The following is a 12,302-nucleotide window of genomic DNA, read 5'->3' as shown; positions in this document are numbered from 1 at the left end:
TCGTGCTTTTATGTGGTTGGTGTCCTTGTGTGTGATTGGTTGTGGTGTTGTGTGCTCTGATTTGTCTGTTGGTGTGTCCATCATGATGTGTGTGTTTGAATATCATGACAACCTCTATGAAGACATCTTTCTGCTCATTCCTGTGAGTGACTGGAGATATAGAGGGAACGCAAACTGTGCCATAATATCTTGAGGTAAAATAGTTTTCAACCTGGACACTTTTTCCTCATGAATTCTAGATGGCTTAGCATCCCAAATATAATTCCTGAGTTGTTGGCCATTGCATTTCTTGGCTGCCACGCTCTGCTCTCACGACTTATTGTTATTGTTCTTCCACTGAGATGGCGATGCATATGTTGAATCTTTGTGCATGGGGTTTTGACAGTTACAATGTGACTGCTGCTTCAGTGACATTTTTGCACCAGTGCTGCAGGTTTTATACTTATATGCTCATACATAATGTTGAACATGATGCGATTTGAATTTGTGTTCTCTGGATTATTGTCTGGGGATGGCTACAAACTCTAGATCCATGCCATTGATTAAATTGCCTTTGACTGAATCAGACTGTTGGCCCCCTATTTGATCGAGCTAACCCTCTCACTCTCACATGCTGTCTGACACGATAACTACCGACTTCCAGTTCCTATAAATCTCCAATCTTGTTTTGGGACCCTCTGTCTGCTGAATCCCTCATCTATGCTTCTGTATGTTGTGGACCTGATTATTCCAATTCTCTCCTGGCTGGCCTCCCATCCTAGGCTGCTTGATCTGGAATATATATCCTTTCCCCCATTTAAGTTTTAAACTATTTTTTCATTCCTCCAAATCCTTCCTGCTTTGGAACACAGCTGGGAAACCCCTTGGTGTTTTTGGGGTAAACAAAGTAACACATTTTCAGACCAGTGAATGGTCTGACTGCAATAAGAGACTTGCCTCTTGTCGTATTATTCACTCTGGGGTAACACGGACTGCAACACGATGCAGTTAAATGATCATGAGTAGGCTTCAATGAAGTTACTGTGAAAAGCCCCTAGTCGCCACATTCCGGTGCTTGTTCGGGGAGGCCGGTACGGGAATTGAACCCGCGCTGCTGGCATTGTTCTGTATTACAAGCCAGCTATTTAGCCCACTGTGCTAAATATTATGAGATTGATTCTTTGCTCACTCGGCTGATACCAGGTGTGGGAATGGGATTATTCACACAATTGGTGAAGCGGACTGGTCTTGGCTGTACTGTACTTGGCACACTGTACACAACCGAAGACTTGAAACGGATACTGAAATGGGTGTGTTTTTCCAAACTATGTGCCACATTATTAACATTCCTTACCAGTATAACCACATGGTAGTTAGGAATGGTGTAGAAGAGGAAGAGGAGTTGAAATTTGTTGAGTTGGCTTGAAATCACAATTTGAAGATCGAAACGGGAAACTCCACCTTACTTTTTGAAGTAATTAACTGCAGTAATTTTTCAATAATATTGTTTGCAAATTCCTGGTGGAATTTCTTTTGAGAATTTACGGAGAGATAATTTAATTTGTTCCATGAGCTCAATTCTGAAATGCTTTTTAAAACCTAAAATGGAGGCGGACTTCAGGTATCTGTGGAGGCTTTTCTTTAGATGGTAATTGGAGGTTTTGGCGTGCTATGCCCTATCAACCATGGAAATTTGTTACCAAGGATTGCAGGCACTAGCTTCAATCTGCAGATGGTGCATTGAGATAATTTAATTACTTTACCTTTTTGATTTCTCACAGATGCATTCAGAAAATATGGAAATGCAAAACAATTATCCCTGAAAGCTTAGTGCACGATAGATAGTAACTTTTACTGAACATGTTGTTCCATAAATTAACTTAAAAAGAAAAATCCTCATTAGATATCCTTAGAACATGGTTAAGAGGCTTATCAGTTTAAAAACAAATGCATTTACTGGTGTGACTTGGGGACACCGCTCCCCCCACCCCGTTCCCTTTATTCTTCCTCAGGTTAGGAGCGTTGTTTGCAGTTATGAATGAATTGCAGACTGAAGGGAAGGGATTGCAGGCACTATAGAATTCTCTATATAGGTTAAGGAAGCCGTGACTTTCTTTTCAATATTTAGAAGTAATTTATCATGCTGTAGATAATCCCCCAGTCTTCTTCATGATTTGAGATGGGAGTAGAATTTCACTGCTAATTTTGTATTCCATTTCAGTGCATGTCCTGTGCATTTGGCAGTAAACTTGCAATGCTTGAAAGGCACTCCCTATGTATAAATTAATTAAGGCTCCATTTTATATTGCCCTGATGCAATCCACCATCATTAATCTTGGCTTTGGCAAATGTTCTTTGTTTTAGAATTATTCTGTATTAGCCTTGGCAGCATTATGTCACACGGCACATTCCCCAGCATTATTTATAGTAGCTGGTTATGTGTATTCATTATATATGTATTTTCTGGAATTGTTTATACGTTGTGCATTTTAATTTCTAGATGGTGGAGATGCGGCACATGACAATTAGTTTCATGGGTGTTGTTGGGGAGTGGGGGGAATGATGAATACAGTCGGAGCCACGGAAGTGGGCAATCTACATGCTGCTGTAGTACCATAGTTTCTGGGAGAGCTTTGGAAAGCAACATCTTTTAGTAGGTTGCGTGAGTTAAATGTTTCCCACCATAAATTGCAGACTGCGGTATTAAATTTAAATTTGCTCTGAAGGTGTAATGAACCCAGAATAGTGTCCAGTTGCAGGAATCTCTATAACTTTGAGCACATCATGCCAGCTGTCACGCTTATGCCATGTTGAGAAACCACTGCATTATTGCACATGTTCTCCCTCAACCGAAACTTGAGATGATGGCTGTGGTCTTCGTGGTGCAGGTAGAAATGAAAAGTTCCCGTGGTCCTTTGAAGAGCATAGAGTCATGTAGAAGAGGTCTTTCGGCCCATCGTGTCTGCACTGGCCATCACGCACCACTTTCCAACACTTGGTCCAGGTCCATAGCCCTGTATGCTATGAGGCTGGATTCTCCATCCACGTGATCCTCTGTTTCGATTGCAGTGCACTCACGGCCGCGGATTTCCCGATGGAGTGGGGGTGCCTATAATGGACCTTAATGTATCTGGGCGCCTGCTAATCTTGTTACTGGGCAGATCACATCTCATTATACCTCCTAGATGCTTGCTAGTCTTGTTACTTGTTTTCACCTCAAGTTCACTGTTAACCTCGTTAATTTCCCAAATTCCGAACAGTAGTGAAAAAGAAACTAAAGGTCAATACAGGTTCAGGACTTTGGTAGTTTCTGGCAGTCGAAAATTTGACCTGGTGACGAATAACAAGTGGGAAACAGCAGAGGCTGTTAAATGAATTGCTGCCCATGGCTCACAAATCAGTGAACTTCTTGCTTTTGCTAGAGGCTAGGGTTGAGTGGAAAATGACAGGGTGGGAGAAAGGGGCTGTATTTTAGAATATAAGCCAAGGGTATCTTTGTTCTATAGTGTGACTTTAACGTCATGAATGTTCTTGGAAGAGCCGCATGAGGCACATTAATATTTGATGTAGTCCAACCAAATCTGATAATGCATAGTTAAACCAGTTATACTCAAGATTATGTCATTTAGATTTGAAGGTGTAAGAATGAGGTTGGGCACTCCTCCCAGTGCCGCCATTAACGAATGAAAGGACAAGGCCATTCAAAGTGCAAGTTAGAGAGAGATTAACAAATCCACAATTGCTGTGATTTGTTGTGGTCGAAGAAGGGATAAGGAATTGGTAATTGGCGGTTTCAAAATCTAGCCATCCGGGTTGGAAGAAGAATGAGGATTAGGAGGATGTGGGTCGTAGGTGATGCATAGAAGTTAAGATAGTGTTCAGTCCAATGGACTTGAGTTGATGATGTGGCTGCTATTTGATGCTATCGACGATGTTGACATTTGGGTGTGAATGAGCAGCGAACTGGAAATGTGCTCTATGCTTTGTAGGAGATTTGACATTGGCTGATAAAGGAAAGAGGAGCTGGCAAGAAATAGTCTGAGATTATCTGTTTTATCAATAACTGTAGCCACTCTCCGTGCTGTTACTTGTTTATTTCACAGTTTCCTCAATTTAGTGTTATGTGTCAACAATTTTCCAGAACTTCATCCCTTTTATTGCACATTATTAACTAAATGTCTGGGTTCAGTTAGTGATGAAATTCATGGCTTGCAGCAAACCTTGTTAACCATACAATGACAGGAAATCCATTTGGGGCGAGAGGAAGCTTTCTCAAACTCAAGCATACTTGCTGTTGGGGGAAGTGCGTTCAGTTCCATCAAATACCCAATGTGTTCAAGATGTTCTAGTTCTTTTATCAATAGCTGAAAAAAATAGCAAAGCTTGTTGGCAGTATAATGTACTGGATCCCACAAATCGAGTGAAATCAGCAAACAAGATTTGTTGAATAATTTCTGAACTATTTTGTGTCCGCTGGGGTTCAGTTGGTGGCACTGAATCACAAGGTTCGGCTTTCAATTCCCATTCCAGGGCTTGAGCACAAAAATCAGGGCTGACGTTCCAGTGTCGTACTAAGGGTGCATTGCACTGGTGGAGGGCTCTGTATTTCCAATGAGATATTAATCCAAGGCCCTGACTGCCGTTTTGGTTGGATGTAAAAGATCCCATGGCACTATTTTGGAGAAGAGCAAGGAAGTCACCCTCAGTTGCTGTGGCCAATAATTATCGCACAAACAGCATCGCAAAAAAACAGATTTACTGGTCATTATCACACTGCTGATGAGTGCAAATTGGCTGGCATGTTTCCTATGTCAGAATAGCAAATACACTTTTATAAAGTACTTAATTGACAGTAAGGTGCTTTGAGACACCTGGTGGTCATGAAAAGTATGATATAAATGCTAGTCTTTTTGCTGCTTTATAGGATCCATTTTACAGCTCCGAAAGGGGCATTCGGCCCATCGTGTCTGCACTGGCTATTAAGGCCATTAAGCATCTATTTTAATCCCATTTTAGGGCACTTGGTCTGTAGCCTTATATACTATGGCATTTCAAGTGCTTTTGCAACCAATACTTTTATCAAGAAAACATGAAACATAAGTTTCGAATTTTTGAGACAACTGGAAATTCTGAACATGATGCTTTTAAGTTTGAAAAATGAAAATGAGAGCAAGACAACTGTTAATTGCCAGGAACATATATTTAGTGTCTGCTACTGCATTGTGGGTGTACCTAAACCACAAGGACTGCAGTAGTTCGAGAAGGCAACTCACCACCAGTTTCTCAAGGGAAATTTAGGACGGGCAATAAATGTTGGCCGCGCCAGTGATGTCCACAACCCATGAATTATTTTATTTTTTTTAAAGACGGAATTTGTTGCCAACGCTTTGCATGCACAGTTCCAGTGTCTTTTCTGTTATGTCTTTGCAAGCAACGGAGTAGGCAATGGCCAGGAGCACAGATGCTTCTCGAACAGTTATTAAAGATATTTTCCCACAAAATTCGAAAGATACTTTAAATAAATGCAGCTGCTGTAAGAAAACACCTGACAAGACCCCATCTCCAAAACAGTAGATAAAAAATTCTCATTGCGCTCAACAATGTTCGCTCCACTGCTCCCCAAACAAGAGCAGGCCAACTAAGGACGCAGTGGGCTGTTGTCCCAGGCACTGATTTAGTGGTTCACTATTTCATTCTGGGCCTCAGTTGATAACAATATTGTCTTCATTGAGCAGGTGCCAAGCTGCTACATTCATATGTGACTCATTCAGTCCCATGCCCACAGCTCTGAGTGATGTGCATACTTTGTCTTGCCACCCCCCCTCCCCGCCCCCTAAACTGACATACTATTGGATTGGATTTTGTTTGTTGTCACGTGTACCAAGGTACAATAAAATGTATTTTTCCGCGAGCAGCTTAACAGATCATTAAGTACATGAAAAGAAAAGGAAAGAAAATACATAATAGGGCAACACAAGGTACACAATGTAACTGCATAACACTGGCATCGGGTGAAGCATACAGGGGTGTAGTGTTAAAGAGGTCAGTCCATAAGAGGGTTGCTTAGGAGTCTGGTAACAGCGGGGAAGAAGCTGTTTTTGAGTCTGATCGTGCGTGTTCTCAGATTTTTGTGTCTCCTGCCTGATGGACATCAATCATGTACAGGTGGCCACCAAACACTGTGCCTCTGTCTGATAGATTTTTGCTGCCACTGTGTCAGACTGAGCACAGTGGAGCGATGTCATTGACTAGTGCACATGTGCAGACTTATAGAATCTACAGTGCAGAAGGAGGCCATTCAGGCCCATCGAGTCTGCACCAGTCCCTGGAAAGAGCACCCCACCCAAGCCCACAACTCCTTCCTATCCCCGTAACCCAGTAATCCCACCCATCCTTTGTATCGGTGACCATCTAGCATTGGACACTGTTTTTAAAAAAAACTTAGGCTTGGTATTGTGTGCATATTAGATGGTTTGGATTTTGCCCAATCGAAGATAAGTAACGGCACATCTAGTGCAGATATTTAGCGCTTCACATTATTAAAGACTGATTGCAGTGCCTAAAATTTATATTGATTTTGCAAATATCATTAAAGCAACATTTGAATATTTAGTCCAGTTTTTGTATCCCATCTTACAAACATTGTTACACGGAAGAGGAACGAGGGTGATTTGAGATTGAAGGCAGTAAGTTAAGAGGGTTGAAGAATCAAAATTACTTTCTTTGAAGAAAGATAGAAGCCATGCACAGCACACATTTTCTCAGAAGTTTTTTGAAAACAAAATTAATTACAAACAGGCCATTTAACTTTGAAATGTGAGCATCAAACAGATGAGACTGCAGAATTGCTGAGCCTCGAGCACAATTTAAGGTTAAAAGGATTTTTTCTTCTATTTTCTCATTTTAATTTCTCCATCCCTTCATGAACTATAAGGGAGAAGTGAGATACTTCCTAGATTAACAAGTTATTAAGGTATGCAAAGCATTTTTAAAAAACAATTCAAGAGTTAACAGTATTGAAAATTACAGCACCAACTTGCTTTTCATTCTGCTATAAAATAACATCCAGCAGATGGACGCTGAGCTGAATAAGAAATTCAGGAGGATGGGCTGACGGAAATCATTTTTTTAAGGGACAAGTACAAGAGATTATTGAATACTTTGTGTTATAAATGGTTCTTGAATGTCAGAAATCATTGAAAAATACGACAAAGGCACCAGACACAGAAACGCCACTGGTTGCAAGTTCTGCTCTAAGCCACACACCATCTTGATGTGGATCCTTATCGCCATTGCTTCACTGTCCTGAATCAAAATCCTGGAACTGTGTTAACAGCACTGTGGAAGTACCTGCACCTTATAGGGGTTCGAGATAGTGGATCATCACCACCATCTCGAGGACAATTGGGATGGACAACGATATTCAAATCCCATGAAAGAATTTTTAAAAAGATGCTAGGAAAGGCAGCCTTGATGAATTATTTGACTGTTCTGGACCTTTACTTGATTTTACCGAGAGAGGAAGAAATTTGTAAAGACCGTTTCTTCAATAAATTAGCAGTTGGTATGTAGATCATGAGAAAACAAATTGTACATTGTGAACTGCTCAGGTTGATTGGTCCTTTTCATTATGTACTTATTTTTAATGATATTCTGATCAATTAACCCGAGCCAAATTATCTTCCGTTCTTGACAATCAAAATCAAAATGTTGCCGGTATCAAAATCCAAATGTTGCGGGTATTATCCCTTGTGTGGTTCTCCAGCTCCCATCATTTGCTGCTTCTTGCTTTATCAGATTCTTTTGTGAATGGATGTAATTTCTGTCATCTCATTGTTTTGGCTCCTCCTGTGAAGCAATTAATATGGAACAGGCGTGATGGACCAGCTGGCCTTGACCCACTTGTCATTTTCTTATGTTCTTGTCCATTGTGGTTACTGGAATTTTTAAAACATCAGTCCAGTTGCTTTGAGCATTTCACACTTGTTCTCTCAATATCTGTTTTGTTTTTGTACATTTGTCCTGTTTTTCAGGGACTTCATCTTTTTTTTTACAACGAGCTTCTCAAACTTCATTTTAAGCTGCATTTAATGGCTATTGATGGACATTCAATGTTACTGATCCTGTAATCTCCCATCTGAACATGTGATTGTTGAATGAAAATTTTCTTTATTCCTTTTCACAGGATGTGGGTGCCCTTGGCTAGGCCAGCATTTTCTGCCCACCCCTAATTGCCCTTGAGAAATCATTTACAAATAAATTAATGCAAACAAGACAAAGAACACACAACCGCGCTGCCAGTTTTGAAAAAAATGATTGCCATTAGATTAGAAAATACGTGACCAATTTTCTCCTGCTGTTTGCTCATTACAGGAAAAAGTAATGTTGGGATGAGAAGCAAGAGGGTAAAGATGCATTGAATTTAAATATATCATTTTTTAATTGCAGCTCACGGTCAGACAGGATACACTTTGAGGCTGGCTGGTTTGATGTGGCACAGGTAGAATTTTCATTTTATGTTTACTGGTGGGAATAAGCAAAAGCAACACCTTCACTTCATTGTTGATTGCCGATAAATGTTAATTTCTTGTTGTACAATTTTATTCATAATATGAATTAAAGTGTTCGTGTGTGAATTGTTTCGCTTAATTAACTATGTATTTTTTTGGGTCAAATGGGTTGATAAACTTGGCTATCATGTACAAAGGAATGCTGGACTGGAAAGGGCAAAGTTCAGTGAGCCATAAATGCATCTAGCTTAAAATAAATGGGCAGTAAATTTAGCAACCAAGATGACAGATCAGCAGTGGACAGTCTTCAACTCGAAGCTGTACTGTAGTATTTCTTCCCAGACTAATATTGCTTTGAAGCAGTAGTGCTCTGAACAAGTACACAGTACTCCTCGCAATGTGGTCTAATCAGGTTTTGTTTAACTATAGCAAAACTGCATTGTAGGGATTCTATGAACAGTTTCTGCCCTTTCTGTTTCCTTCACTCAAGATGATAATAAAGGCTAACATTCCCTTGACTTTATGTAATTGGATTAAATGGCTCGCAATTTGTTTTGGACTTCCGTTGTTCCTCGCTTTTCACCATTCAGAAAGTATTTGGATTAGTTCCGTTGTTTTGGATTGACCTCAAACTTACCTACGTTGAAAACCACCTACCACGGTTTTAACAACTCACTCCACCTATCAATATCTCTTTGTAATATTCTGTTCCCATTCACTCATACCACTGCGCAGTGACCTATTTGTAGAGCACAATGATATGGCGGTGATATTAAATAGTTTTCATTTTTGAAAATTATGGTGAAAGTGTAGATTTACTAGTGGAGAATACGGAATAATTGCTAGAGATACCTGTAGATGAATTGGTTCTGAAAAATAGAACTGAAGATGGATGAGAGACTAGGACCTTCCATGATTGTATTCCAGCTGCTGAAGAAATACAATGAGGATGAAGAAAAGCGGCACACTACAGATTTTGCAAGGGGATGGAGAGTAGCAGTCTGAAACCTCTGTTTGTTTGAGACGGGAAATGAAGACCTTTATTGAATCCAACATTAGTTGTGGGCATAAAAACAAAGTGTTGGAAATACTCAGCAGCTCTGATAGTATCTGTAGATGGGGAAAGAAAGCTGATGTTTTTAGTTGCATGTGACTCTTTGATCCTTTGAATGTGATAGCTGGCGGGGTGGAAGGTGAAGACAAGGGGGACTTCACAGTGATTCTGGGAGAGAGGGCATGGGATGAGAACAGAAATGCGGGAAGGAAGTCGAGCATGGTTGAGGGCCTTGTCAATCACATTGGGCAGGGCGGGAGAATTTTCAATTGAACAAAAAAGACAGATACGTAGCGCAGTTTTGGAACATTACATCAAAAGAGTTTATGCAGCAGAAAAACCAGGAGAATGGAATGGTGTTCCCATAGGAAGCAGGATGTAAGGAATTGTAGTACAAGTCATTGTGGGAGTCACTGGGCTTAGAATGAACATTATTAAGCAACCTATCCCCAGAAATGAAGGCAAAGAAGTCCTGGCAAAGGAGGGTGGGGACTGGTTGGGCCTTTGTTCAAAAAAGTAGAGAACCCTCCCGATTGGCCTGGTGGAGGATAGAAGTGAAGAGAGATTGGACATGCATTGTGGAGGGGAGGTGGCTGGGACTGGTAACTTTTGAAATGATGTAGGGCATCAGAAGGTTTGGGTGGGAAGAGACTGGATGGGGGGGGGGGGGGGGGGGGGGGAAGCTCAACGAGGCAAGAACAGAATTAAATGATGGATCTACGAGGACAGTCCTGTTTGTGGATTTGAGAATGTGGTAGAAGTAGGTCTGTTCTCGGTTGGGCGACTGTGAATTTGGAGTCTACAGAGGAAAGATACCCAGAGGAAATTATGTTGACAGTCCTGGAAACAATGTCTTGATTGTCGGTGGCTAGGTAATGCTCCAGGGGAAGGTAGAAAGAAGTGTCTGAGAGTTGACACTGCCTCTGCGAATTAGAGTTTGCTATATGAGACAACAACAGCACCCTTGTCACCCTTATCTAAGGAAAGATGTACTGGCATTCGAGGCAGTCCAGAAAAGGTTCACGAGGTTGATCCTGGGTATGGAGGGATTTTCTTATGAGGAGATGTTGAGTAGAGTGGCGTTTACTCATTGGAGATTGGAAGGATGGAAGGTGGCCCATCTGTGCTCCATCCGGGAAGGTGGCACCACGAAAGTGGGAATTGTCAGAAATACAGAACCCGATATAGAGCTTCATTCCGCAAAACGGTGAAAACGATCGAGGTCCGTCAGCACACAAAATACATGAAATGAAATGAAAATCGCTTATTGTCACAAGTAGGCTTCAAATGAAGTTACTGCGAAAAGCCCCTAGTCGCCACATTCCGGCGACTGTTCGGGGAGGCAGATACGGGAATTGAACCGTGCTGCTGGCCTGTCTTGGTCTGCTTTACAAGCCAGCTATTTAGCCCACTGCTCTAAAGCAGCCCCTTCTGTGCTTCTTCTGTGGAACCAAGAACATGCTCCTTATGTGGGAAAACAAAGATGAAGTGTAGAGCAGTCGGTATCTGGTTTAGCACAGGGCTAAAGAGCTGGCTTCTAAAGTAGACTATTTATATTTTTCAGTATGTTTCCTGCTGTATATGAGGAGGAGTTGGTGGTTGGACCTGGGTACGATGTGAGCTTTCTGCTGAAATCTTTTCAGTAGCTCTTCAATTTATCTTTTAGGTATTTTAAAAAAATATATATATTTTATTCAAATTTTTTGGCCAAACAAAACAATACAAAGGTTTTCCTTTTTACAACAGTAAAACAGTATAAATAACAGTGGCCGTTTTTAACAAATAAATAAATAATATATAAACTAAATGGCAACTGCCATATCAAAAATAATAACTCTCCAAAAATAAAATCAAACAATCCAATATACATAGCCTAATACAAATATCTATACAAAAACACCCCTGAGGACCCGCGCGGGCCCCCCCCTCCCCCCTGGGTTGCTGCTGTTACCTTCCCATTTCCTTTATCGTTCTGTGACGTAGTCAATGAACGGTTGCCACCGCCTGGTGAACCCTTGAGCCGAACCCCTTAGTGCGAACTTTATCCGTTCTAGTTTTATAAACCCTGCCATGTCATTTATCCAGGTCTCCACGCCCGGGGGTTTGGCTTCCTTCCACATAAGCAATATCCTTCGCCGGGCTACGAGGGACGCAAAGGCCAAGACATCAGCCTCTTTCGTCTCCTGCACTCCCGGCTCGTCTGCAACCCCGAATGTAGCCAACCCCCAGCCTGACTCGACCCGGACCCCCACCACCTTCGAAAGCACCTTTGTCACCCCCACCCAGAACCCCTGTAGTGCCGGACATGACCAAAACATGTGGGTGTGGTTCGCTGGGCTTCTCAAGCATCTCCCACACCTATCCTCTACCCCGAAAAATTTACTGAGCCGTGCTCCGGTCATATGCGCCCTGTGCAAGACCTTGAATTGTATCAGGCTTAGCCTGGGGCACGAGGACGACGAGTTTACCCTACGTAGGGCATCAGCCCACAGCCCCTCCTCAATCTCTTCCCCCAGCTCTTCTTCCCATTTCCCCTTCAGCTCATCCACCATGATCTCCCCCTCGTCCCGCATTTCCCTGTATATATCCGACACCCTACCATCCCCCACCCATGTCCCTGAGATCACTCTATCCTGAACCTCCTGCGTCGGGAGCTGCGGGAATTCCCTCACCTGTTGCCTCGCAAAAGCCCTCAGTTGCAAGAACCGAAATGCATTCCCTTGGGGCAACCCATATTTTTCCATCAGCGCTCCCAGACT

General features: G+C 41.9%; 1 protein-coding gene across 2 annotated transcripts in view; it reads left to right on the top strand.

Annotated features, from left to right (window-relative positions):
* LOC140389955 (SH2/SH3 adapter protein NCK1-like) overlaps positions 1–12,302 on the top strand; it is a 314,633-nt gene that overhangs the window by 96,562 nt on the left and 205,769 nt on the right. Inside the window, exon 2 of one of the 2 annotated variants that reach the window (XM_072474656.1) lies at positions 8,428–8,479. The exons of the other annotated variant lie outside the window; for it this stretch is intronic. The gene's annotated coding sequence lies outside the window, so the exon portion shown is untranslated. The remainder of the gene's footprint in view (positions 1–8,427; positions 8,480–12,302) is intronic. 2 annotated transcript variants of the gene reach the window in all.

The sequence above is a fragment of the Scyliorhinus torazame genome, chromosome 14 (assembly GCF_047496885.1).
Source record: "Scyliorhinus torazame isolate Kashiwa2021f chromosome 14, sScyTor2.1, whole genome shotgun sequence".
Taxonomy (NCBI): domain Eukaryota; kingdom Metazoa; phylum Chordata; class Chondrichthyes; order Carcharhiniformes; family Scyliorhinidae; genus Scyliorhinus; species Scyliorhinus torazame.
The sequence above is the reverse complement of the archived record's forward strand: the minus strand, read 5'-3'. Positions and strand labels throughout refer to the sequence as shown.